Genomic DNA, 11,691 nt, shown 5'->3' with positions numbered 1-11,691 from the left:
CTTGGCTACGAACGACCGGTGAATTGGCTTTGGGGGCCAATATCTTGTCGTTGCCAAAGCGTTCCGATTCTGAAATCAAGTTCGTTAAATGTACTTGCCCACCTACAGCTTTTCGTTGTCATCCAGACCTCCGTGCTCGAAACGCTAAGTGCTTATTTACCCCCTATTTCGTTGCCCGCATTCTTTATTTCTCTACTGAGTTTAAACTCCAGGGTCCATAACTGGACACAGACCTCTCCTCTATTACCCTTCCGTGGCACTAATTCCTGCTCAGATTAGTGCAGTTCTCAATGGTCCCCAATTTAATTGAGGTTTTAGATGCTAGCCAGAGGTTCTCTCCTCCTTTTCATCCGATATTTTAAACTTACTCCTAGTCTCTTCAAACCCTCTCTTTCTTACGGATGATTTTGCATCTTACTTCACAGAGAAAACAGACCTCCACACCATCAGATATGAACTGGTGGTTCGTGCAATATTCACCCTCCCCTCCTTCTCTTTTGTTCCAGAGGAAATATTTCAGTTTAAAATCAGTTCTTCAGTCTTGATCTCATTCTTTTTTGCTTCCTCAAGATTTTGCCCCTGCAGTCATCCCCATGGCCCTGTATGGTCAACCTTTCCTCTGCTTTGATTTTTTTCTCATAAGAAGAGTTAAATCTTTCTTATTAACAACCGAATACAACTTTAATCCTGCATATCTCTATTCCTGTATTGTCCTTCAAAGTCAGACTTTGTAAGAATAGAAATAGGTTAGCATAAGCATAGCCATCTTAAAGGCCTAGAAGCCATTTTCTGAGTATGTGACTTAGAAAGAAAAACTGGAACTGGGTAAGGCCTTGAAAAACAAGTTAATCATGAGCACCGGGTGGTGGGCAGCTGTGACCCTTGGTCAGCTAACCTTGGTCAGTAAATCTTACATACCAAGCTTATCGTGCAGAACCTCCCTAACCATTGAGGAGTAGTCTTACCCTGCCCTTGCTTAACCCCAGGATATGTCTTGCAAGAATAATGTATAGTTATAGAAAATTGCTATGAGTTAAGTGCTTTGAAATTGCTATATAAACCCTTGGCTCTGAGTGCTCGGGGTCCTTGTTGAGACCCGCTGCGTCGGGCTGACTTGGACCCCAACTAGTTGGCTGAATAAAGACTTTGCTTGAATTTACATCTCTATGCCTGTGTAGTTTGTTCTCTGGAGAAGCCTTGGAAGCCTGGACCCTAACATTTGGGGGCTCGTCCGGGATACGAGCAGCTTCCCTGAGAACAAAGGACAGCTGGAGGCAAGGTCTAATTGTCTGGACGGGGCAGTGTAATTCGAGGGTCGCCCCCTCGTGTCTGCATAAATCCATTATAAAGCGGGAGTCGCCATCCCGTGTATGGTCTCGGGTTAGTGGTCCCGAGTGAGGAAGTCCGGGCTGGTAGTCCCGGCCCCCAGGTTAGCGACCCTGGGTAAAAGCCCAGGTAACCAATCCTGGCCCTAGGGTCCGAGTGACTCGGCCTAAGGAAGGCAAATCCGATCGGCAGAAAACTGGCGCCCGAGGAGGAAAAGATCGAGCTCGTCACCCTGCGGCAGTCCGAGTGGACGCCCTTCAGGAGAATTACGAGAGTTTTTGAAGACCCTGAAAGTGGTGAGTGTGGTGCGCACCAGAGTGAGAGAAGGACCGGTCTGAACGAGTGCGATCAGATGTGGTGTGTGTGTGCTTAGTGTTATCATTGACTGTTTTACTGTGTTTTGGTTTCGGTTTATATTTTTTTGTGCTTCTCATTTTAAGTTTCCTTGTTCTAAGGTTCTCCTGCTCTCTCCGTTCCTCCTTTCTGCCACTACATCATTCCCCGCGGGCACGGGTCGGGCAATTAAGAGCCATTAGGGCACCCGCCGCTAGAAGACTCCCGTGACAGGATAAGGAGGTCACAGCTGCGAATCCCAGATAAATTCGCGTCCCCCGTGGAAGGAAAACTGTGCAACGACAGGCACTCGTTCACAAGCACATACAACAGTCATTTTGTTTGAAGTGGCATCTTCATCCTTCGCCTTTGTCTCCCTCATATTCTTTTTCCTTCTTTCTCACCATGAGACAGACTCAGACGACCCCCTAAGTGTGTAAATGAATATATCTTTCTACCTCCGGATGGTATTAATGAAATTGATTTAAAGACAAGCGCTTGTGAAAATTGGGTATTCTAAAACTTCCAGAAAACCTGATAAAAAGTGTTAAGCATTAATGCTAATTTGAGTTTGCCTGAGGCGGGCATGTCCTTGTAGTTATCAGCTGCCTAAATTTACCTGAGGTCATTTAAGTCATGTTATCTGCTAAATCTTTTAAAAATAAAATGCTTAAAGGCTTGGCTTTGTCTAATCAGTAAAGGTCTTGTAAGTAATCTAGAATAGTTGTTACGAATGAGTGAACTAAATGACTGAAGCAAGTGAACCTCTTTTTAATTGTGTGTTACAGTGTGTATACCTACCTACTGCCTAAGAATCTTTGTAGAAACCTAAAACCTTAAAGTTTTGCTAAGTTAAGAAGATATACTCTATGAGAGATTGTGCTGTAAAGCTCATGGTTACAGAAATTATAAAATGTGTTCATAAATTTGTCAATCTAAAGAATGTTAGTTTAACAGTTTACAATGGCCTGCTTCTCGGTGTTCACTGGAAATTAAAGTTTCTAATGGTTTTAAGTTTTAATTAAAACTACTCAAAGTAATAAAACATTTACGCTAAAAAATGTATGTTTTAATAAGAAAAAGTATAAAGAATGAAAAGTCTTCTGCATGCTAAAGAATGTGTTTTGTGATAAAGAAAGTAACTTTGTTCTAAAGTACAGCTATTTGTTTAAAGAGAGAAAACAGCGTGGTGCCTTTTGTTGTGGAAGACCCGCTCAGCCTGTTGCTTTGGGGGGGAGGGTCAAGATGTTTAGAGATTAAGTGAGATAAACCCAGTCAAGCCGCAGGCAAGCCCAGGTTAATTCTCACCGGCTTATGTGCTTGGGACCATAGGGCAAATGAAGAATAAATTACTATATTCTTACAGATATAGTCGTGCCTAGTGAAATTAAAGCAAGTGAGTCCTGATATCAAGTGCACAGCAAAATTAGAATCTCGTTTCTAGTTAAACAGTTTTCTTTAACTGTTAGTCTGCTCTTAATGTTGAAAGATCAAAGCAGTTTCTCATGCTTAAAGTCTCAGTGAGTTGCCAGAATATTAAAAAAAAAAAAAAAATGAAATCGTAATATTAACAAGACTAAAAGCTAAAGTTTGTTAACAACTGTATAAGCTTTATTTGCCTTTGAAATATTTTGTTATTGAAAACGATTGCATGGCCTGAGAAATTGAATTATTTATTCCATATATTTTTATAAGTGGAAAAATCTCTAACCAACAAATGATTAAAGTTGTTACTGATTATTTGTTTTCTTAATTTATCCTCCTAAGCAGAATGGTAACTGAAGGGTCCCCACCAGTAAGATGGCGAACTTCCGGCTTCTTTTCGGGGTCCTCGGTTCCCGCCGGCGCCACCTGAAGCCCAATCACCTCTCGCCCCCCTCCCAATCCCAGCACCTAGCCAACAGCCACCAGCCCCGTAGAAGTAACACCACAATCACCCTATGCCCCATCCTATATATCCCAGCACCTTTCCCTAATAAAGCGGAACTCTCTGGTAAATTGCTGTTATGTGTCGCTCCTTTCCTTTCATTGGTGCCGAAACCCGGGAGACGGGACACCCCAACTGGGCCCCGTCTTCCCCCAACACCAGCAGCAGCTTGCCCTCGTCCTCTTTTTCCGGCGCTGGCTCATCACACTCACCACTCCTCTCTGGCCTTTAGGTAAGTCCCCCCCCCCCACCCCCCCCGGGGCCACTCTTCCCTGAGCTATCGCAGTGCCATTGACCGTGATCGTCCGGCAAGGCCCTGACGCTCGGGGACGAGGAGGGAACGCTCCCCGCCTCAGGCCTTCACTGCTGCGGCGGACCCTCAGGCCCCTCCTCCAAAAGCCATAAACCCCCGCCTCAGGCCTTCACAGCTGCAGCAGACTCTCAGCCCCCCCCCCAACAGCCATAAATGAGGTGACTCCTTTGCGGATAAGAACGCTCCTTTTCCCGCTCCCTCCTCCTTCTGTTCCGTCCGCCGAAACCTGTTCGGCCTGCCGAAAATGCCTAGCGCTAGGTACCTCGTGACTCCGGCACTCTGCCTTCTTAGGGAAGTTTGGGTGACGACCCACACTTCCCAAGAAATTCCAACTCGTATACGAGTTTCCGCAGACCACCAAGGACCATCGGGGACGCCCTTTGTCTCCTTGTGGTCTGCCTCCAGTCCGAGGATCCCCGTTCGTCTTCCCCTGTTTGTCTCCTTCTCTGTCCTTTAGCCATTTTGTCTCCTTGTGGTCTGCCTCCAGTCTGAGGATCTCCGTTTGTCTTCCCCTGTTTGTCTCCTTCTCTGTCCTTTATCCATGGGAGCCTCCTCATCCCTCCCTGAAAGTTCACCTCTTGAATGCCTGCTTAAGCATCTAGCTACCCTCTCCCTGACGCCTGATATAAAACCAAAACTTCTCCGTAAATATTGCTCCCAAGACTGGCCGACATACCCCCTAGACAATAACAACCAATGGCCCGCAGGGGGAACTCTTGATCCTAACATCACTCGCAATCTCTTTAACTACTGCCAGCGCCTGAAAAAATGGAAGGAGATTCCCTATATCGAAGCTTTTCGCCTCCTAGCTCAAAATCCCAGCCTCTGCACCACCTGCTCCCCGCCCCAAGTTCTCCTAGCCTGCAAGCCGTCTCCGTCCCATCCACACACTCCCAGTCCCTCTTCAATTACCTTTGACCCGGCCGACGAGCCTCCGCCATACAGACTTCCCCCTTCAGCGTGTCCCCCTCCTACAACCCCTCCACCCTCCGCCGCCACTGCGGCCTCTTTCCCCATGGCAGAAGCCTCCCGTCCCCTCCCTTCCCCTTCTTCTCCTACAACAGCCCCTCCCCCTTCCTCTACCGCCGCCACCGCTGCCGCTTTCCCCGCGGCAGAAGCTTCCCATCCTCTACCTTCCCCTTCTTCTCCTACAACAGCCCCTCCCCCTTCCTCTATCGCCGCCGCCGCCTCCACCCCCGCAGAAGCCTCCCATCCTCTCCCTTCCCCCTCCTCCACCATCTCCTCCTGCACCTCACCACCTCCTCCTCCGTCCCCCTCACCTTCCCCCCTCCCGCAAATCAAGCCTGAGCCTTTCAGCCCCCCTCTAACTAAGTTCCAAGAGCCTCGTCCATCTTTGCCCCCTCAGATTCGGTCCCGAAAGCCTCCCAAAATTATCGCGGCTTTGCCCCCATTACCTGTTTCCCCTGCACAGACTGAGCCAGAACCCTTCAGTCCCCCTCAGACTCGGTCCCGAGGGCCTCCCAAAATTATTGCCCCGCTCCGGGAAGTAGCAGGATCCGAAGGCATCTTGCGTGTTCACGTCCCTTTCTCCTTAGGAGATTTAGCCCAACTAGAGAAACGCCTAGGTTCCTTTTCCACTGATCCCACGACCTACATCAGGGAGTTTCAATGGACCCTCCAGTCTTACAGCCTCACGCATCATGACATCTTCATGCTCCTGGCCAATACTCTCCTCCCTGAGGAGCGTAGACGAGCTTGGGACTTCGCCCAAATGCATGCTACCGAAACCCACAGGACTGACCCCACCTGTCCCCCTGGTCCCACTGCTGTCCCCGAACAAGACCCACACTGGGATTATAACACCGCTGTGGGTCTCCACTCTCGAGATATTTTTGCCTCCTGCTTAATAGCAGGTCTAAAAAAGGCAGCTCGTAAAGTAGTCAATTTTCAAAAGCTCCAAGACATAATTCAAAAGAGAGACGAAACCCCCTCCGAGTTCTTAGATAGACTCACTCAAGCCCTATTACAGTATACCAGCCTGGACCCAGAAACACCTGAAGGAAGACAGGTCCTTATGACATACTTCCTAGCTCAAAGCTACCCCGACATTAAAGCTAAACTCAAAAAGTTAGAACAGGGCCCCGCTACTCCACAGACTGAGATCCTAACAGTGGCCTTTAAAGTCTTCCATAACCGGGAGGAGGAGAAAGAACGCCGTAAACAAAAAGCTGATCAGGTCAATTTCCAGATGTTCGCCCAGCTGATAAAACCACAACCTGGGCGCCCCTCTACAGACAAGCCCCCCCAAGGAGCTTGTTTCAAGTGCGGAAAAGAGGGACATTGGTCAAGGGCGTGCCCCTCCCCCAGATCTCCTACCACCCCATGCCCCAGATGCCACAAAAAGGGCCACTGGGGGTCTGATTGCCCAACCACCCGAAGGGGAGGCTGGACGAACAACCCCCATCCTAAGCCCACCGTAGTGGGGCTGGCAGAAGAAGATTGACGGGGCCCGGGGGCTTCTCGCCCGACCATTTCCATCACCAAACAGGAGCCCAGGGTTACTTTAACAGTAGACGGTCGCCCCATCTCCTTCCTCCTAGATACAGGAGCCACCTTCTCAGTCTTGCGAGAATACCGGGGCCCTACCACGCCAGCCATTACTCCTATAGTCGGGGTAGGAGGTAAACAGATTTTCCCATTAAAACCCCCCTCCCTTTTATGCACAATCCTAGACAGTCCCATACCTTTCTCCCACTCCTTCCTAGTTATGCCCCAGTGTCCCATCCCCTTACTAGGACGGGACATCCTTTCCCTCCTCCACGTTTCCATAACTATATCCAATCCCACAGCCCCCAGTACTCCCTTTCTGATGGCCCTCATAGCCGACAACCCCCCTCTACCCAATGAAAGCTCCAGTTCTGCCCTTATACACCCTGTAAATCCCAAAGTTTGGGACATTACAAGCCCCTCCATGGCCCTATGTCCCCCTGCCTCTATCAAATTACGTGACCCCTCTCAGTATATCTGTCAGGCCCAATACCCCCTAACCACTTCAGCCCTCATAGGCCTCCAACCCATCATTCAAGATCTCTTAAACAAAAACTACCTCAGACCCACTCACTCCCCATTTAATACCCCCATATTAGCTGTTAAAAAAAAACAACGGATCTTTCTGCCTTGTCCAAGACCTTCGCCTCATCAACATAGCCGTTGTCCCTATCCATCCCTTAGTTCCAAATCCATACACCCTTTTATCGCAGATCCCTGCTTCTGCATCCCACTTCTCAGTCCTAGATCTCAAGGACGCATTTTTTTCTATTCCCCTAGACCCCTCCTCCCAAGATTTTTTTGCCTTCACCTGGACGGACCCATACACCAGACATTCTGTTCAGCTTACTTGGACAGTTTTACCACAAGGCTTCCGAGATAGTCCCCATATTTTTGGACAAGTCCTAGCTCAAGACCTCAAACAGTTTCACCATGATCACCCCGAGTCCACTTTATTACAATATGTAGATGATCTTCTGCTCTGCAGTCCCTCGTGGGAACAGTCTCAACTTGACACTGCGTCTCTACTTAACCTTCTAGCTTCCAGAGGTTACCGAGTATCCCCTGCCAAAGCTCAAATCTCTTCCCCTTGGATTCCTTCTGTCTCAGCAAAGAAAGTCCATTACCTTAGACAGAAAATGACTCCTCTCTGACCTGCCCGTTCCCAAAACCAAGACAGAAATCCTTTCCTTTCTAGGCTTGGCTGGGTATTTTAGAGCGTGGATCCCTAACTTCTCCCTGTTGGCAAGACCCCTATACGACCTCAGCAAGGGCCCCCCTGAAGAACCATTATCATCCTCACCCCGACACTCCTTCATTAAGCTCTGTCAAGCCCTTGTAAAAGCTCCAGCTCTCCATCTCCCTGATTTGTCAAAACCCTTCTCATTATACATTCATGAGAGGTCCAGTCAAGCTCTAGGAGTCCTAGGCCAATATTATGGCCCATCCTTTGCCCCAGTAGCTTATCTCTCCAAGCAATTAGACCCCACAGTTCGGGGATGGGCCCCCTGCCTACGGGCATTAGCCGCTGGACAGCTCTTGCAGAAAGAAGCTCATAAACTAACATTCGGAGCGCCACTTACCATTCTGTCCCCACATCACCTAAAAGATCTCTTAACCTACAAAAGTTTACAGACTCTCCCCCCCTCCAGACTCCTCACCTTACTGTCCTCTTTCCTCCAAAATCCAAACATTTCTTTCCTCCCCTGCCCGCCCCTAAATCCGGCCACTCTTCTTCCTCTGCCCTACTCTCCTCATACTCCCTCGCATGATTGCCTAGAAGCCCTTCACAACTTCCTTCCATGCCACTCCACGATCTCCGAAGGAGCCCTCTCACACTCCCTCATCTGGTTTACTGATGGGTCCTCCTTTAAACATGAGGGCATCCACTACTCAGGATATGCAGTAGTCTCCCTCGAAGATGTCATTGAAGCACGAGCCCTACCCCCTGGTACAACCAATCAGCAGGCTGAACTCATTGCAGCCACCAGAGCTTGCACTCTGGCCCAGGACACGTCTCTCACATTGTACACTGACTCCAAGTACGTATTCCACATTCTCTTGTCCCACACGGCAGTATGGAAAGAACGAGGCCTCCTCACCACAAAAGGGAATTCCATAACTAATTCAGCCTTAATTACTAAACTTTTAGAAGCTTCACAACTCCCACACCGACTAGGCATAGTCCACTGCAAATCACATCAAAAAGATGACTCCCCCATTGCAAGAGGTAACAACAAGGCCGACAGAGTAGCCCGGTCAGTTGCCCTATCAGAAAACGCACCAGGCAACAATCCGTCTGCCCTTGCAGTTTTAGCCTTATCACAAGATGCCCTCTGCTCTCAGGACAAAGAGTCTCTCTTCCGCCTCTTACATGACCTGTTCCACCCCAGCCCCCAATCCTTAATCCATTTTTTACAATCTTTTTTTCCTCTCTCTCCTGAAGACACAACCCTACTTAACCAAATCACCTGCAAGTGCACCATCTGCCAACGCACTAACCCTAATACCCCCCTCAAAGCCCGACCCTTCCCGGCTCATCAAGCAAGGGGTAATGTCCCCGCTGCAGATTGGCAAATAGACTTCACTAACATGCCCCCTGTACGACGTACCAGATACCTACTCGTGCTAGTAGATACATTTTCAGGATGGGTTGAAGCTTTCCCCACCACTAACAAACGAGCATCCGTAGTTGCCTCTATCCTCCTCACCCAGATCTTTCCTAGGTTTGGGATGCCCACTTCCCTCCAATCAGATAACGGCCCTGAGTTCACTGCCCAAATTATCCAGAACCTCTCCAAGTCGCTCTCGCTCCCCTGGCATTTACATTGTCCTTATCGACCACAAGCTTCAGGAAAAGTAGAAAGAGCCAATAGGACTCTAAAAGACATCCTGACCAAACTATCTCTAGAACTACACCTTGACTGGGTTCGCTTACTTCCCTTAGCTCTACTCCGCATTCGAGCCCTCCCAAAGAAACCTTCCTTCTTGTCACCCTTTGAGATCATGTACGGCCGCCCGATTCTACCCCCGGGGCTCCCTTCCCACAAAGGACCAATTCCTCCCAATATAGCCCTTCCACTACTCTCTCTCCTCCGCACTGAATTGTGGAAATATCAAGATTGGCTCCTTCCTGATCCATCCGCCTCCCAAAATCCTCCTGTCTTACAGCCCGGCCAACTAGTGTTTTATAAGCCACCAGAGGATCAGCCCTCTCTCACCCCGAAATGGGAAGGTCCACACCCAGTTATTCTCTGCACCCCCTCGGCTGCCAAGCTCTCACTGCCTGATAACTCTGTCACCCCTTGGATTCATATCTCCAGGTTGAAACCAAATACCCAAGACTCACCTTCTCTGGACACCCAAGACCCATCAGTCACAATCCAGAGTCCTTCGGACACAGCCCAAGACGCTGTCTACTCTACCACGCCTCATCCCTCTGATCCCTTGAAGCTCCGCATCTCCCGTGCACCCTCTTTGCCATCCATACCTGAATCATGACTTTTTCCTCCTTTACTGCTCTCTCGCTTTTTTCCCTCATTCCTATTGTCTTCCCTGCCGCCCCATCCTCCTTTGTATGGCGATTCAAAGTCAAGCAGACTTACACACAGCATCAAACAAAAGTTACTGCCCTCATTGCCACATCAGACTGCCCTCTGAAAGGCTGCTCTGAGCCTTTGTACCTCCACTTTCCTCCCTCCACTGAAGTATTCATTTACAGCTACCTTTATTCTCCCTACCTCTGCTTCCTCTATGACCAAAGACAAGCCTATTGCAGGCGATGGCCAGACACCTACGGGGGATGTCCCTACTGGTCTTGCACCATTCACTACATGGGTGACTTCCAGTACCCACAGTATTACTCCTCCAACCGTTTCATGAAATATCCCAACGGCTCATTCTCCTTATCAATCCCAGATCCCTGGGACTCTCGATGGGCTGCTGGAGTAACAGCCTCAGTTTACTACAAGGGGTCCTCGACCCCCCATGGTACCCTTCATATCTCTCGAGAGTATGTTCCCTCTCGCTCCCAGATCTCTCAAGTTGCATCAGATATCAGACATTCCGAAAAAGTCATTATCCAAACTCCTGACGGCGCCTCTTCATCTTCTTATTCCTCCTACTCTTGGTTACAGCTCATTGAAGACACCACCATCTTTCTCAACCACACCCTCAACACCGCCAATTGTTTCTTGTGCGCATCACTACAGCGCCCACTGCTGGCCGCCGTGCGCCTTAATATTTCCAACTACTCCCTCCATGCAGAAGGACAACCCCTCCGTCCCCTGGTAGACATACCCCTATGGGAGCCAGAATACCCAGATAATCTCACCATCCACCACTGTGTAGGCCCAACTCCACCCCCCTCCAGTGCACTTCACTGCCTCTCTATCTACACCCCTACCTCCGGCTCTAAGACTTTTACACAACCGGGACACTTCTTTTGGTGTAATGGCAGCCTTTTCAACTCACTGCCTCTCAACTCCGATACACCTTGCATTCTCGTCACCCTAATCCCACAGCTTACACTTTACAGCATGGCAGAATTCCTTGAACTCCAACCTCCCTTGCACTCGCGCACAAAAAGGGCTGCTTTCCTTCCCATCATGGTCGGTATCTCTTTGATCACCTCAGCCATTGGGGTGGGGTTTTCAGGAGGAGCCTTGGGTCACTCTCTATGGGCAGTTAGAGATCTCGACGCCAAACTTGAGGGAGCCCTGGCATCCACTGCCGATTCCCTAGCCTCTCTCCAAAGACAAGTCACTTCGCTAGCTAAAGTCACCCTTCAAAACCGGCGGGCCCTAGATCTGCTTACAGCCGAGAAGGGCGGCACCTGCGTCTTCCTCCAGGAAGAGTGCTGCTATTACATCAACGAATCCGGCATTGTAGAAACTGACATCACCAAACTCACTGACCTTGCCTCCAGCCTCCACTCTGCTTCCAATTCCAACCCATTCTTGTCAATACTAACAAACCCCCTCCTCACCTGGCTCTGGCCCATTGCAGGCCCCATAATAGTCATTCTTCTTGTCTGTCTCTTCTTACCCTGTATAATAAAGTTCATCAAATCCCAAGTCGGGAAAATCTCTAATCAAGCTTTCAACCAGCTTTTACTCAGGAACTACCAGCTTCTGGCCACGGAAGACCCCTCACCCTCACGTGACCTCCTCACCACATGCTGAGATGGACCCCTCTCTCCGCTGGAAACTGTTCCTGGAAACAATAGCCACAGACGCCTGGCTCCTGACACCCATATCCTCTTGGCACCATTAGAATCAACAGG

General features: G+C 49.2%; 1 long non-coding RNA gene across 3 annotated transcripts in view; it reads left to right on the top strand.

The window, feature by feature from the left end:
• LOC118972181 (uncharacterized) overlaps positions 1-3,661 on the top strand; it is a 32,794-nt gene extending 29,133 nt beyond the window's left edge. For 2 of the 3 annotated variants that reach the window (XR_012122345.1, XR_012122346.1), the window contains one exon: positions 3,430-3,661. This is a non-coding gene — a long non-coding RNA (uncharacterized lncRNA). Of the gene's footprint in view, positions 1-1,518; positions 1,623-3,429 lie in introns of all 3 variants that reach the window. The other variant, XR_012122344.1, reaches the window with a different exon arrangement.
• The last annotated feature ends 8,030 nt before the right edge of the window (positions 3,662-11,691 follow it).

The sequence above is a fragment of the Manis javanica genome, chromosome 10 (genome assembly GCF_040802235.1).
Source record: "Manis javanica isolate MJ-LG chromosome 10, MJ_LKY, whole genome shotgun sequence".
Taxonomy (NCBI): domain Eukaryota; kingdom Metazoa; phylum Chordata; class Mammalia; order Pholidota; family Manidae; genus Manis; species Manis javanica.
The sequence above is the reverse complement of the archived record's forward strand: the minus strand, read 5'-3'. Positions and strand labels throughout refer to the sequence as shown.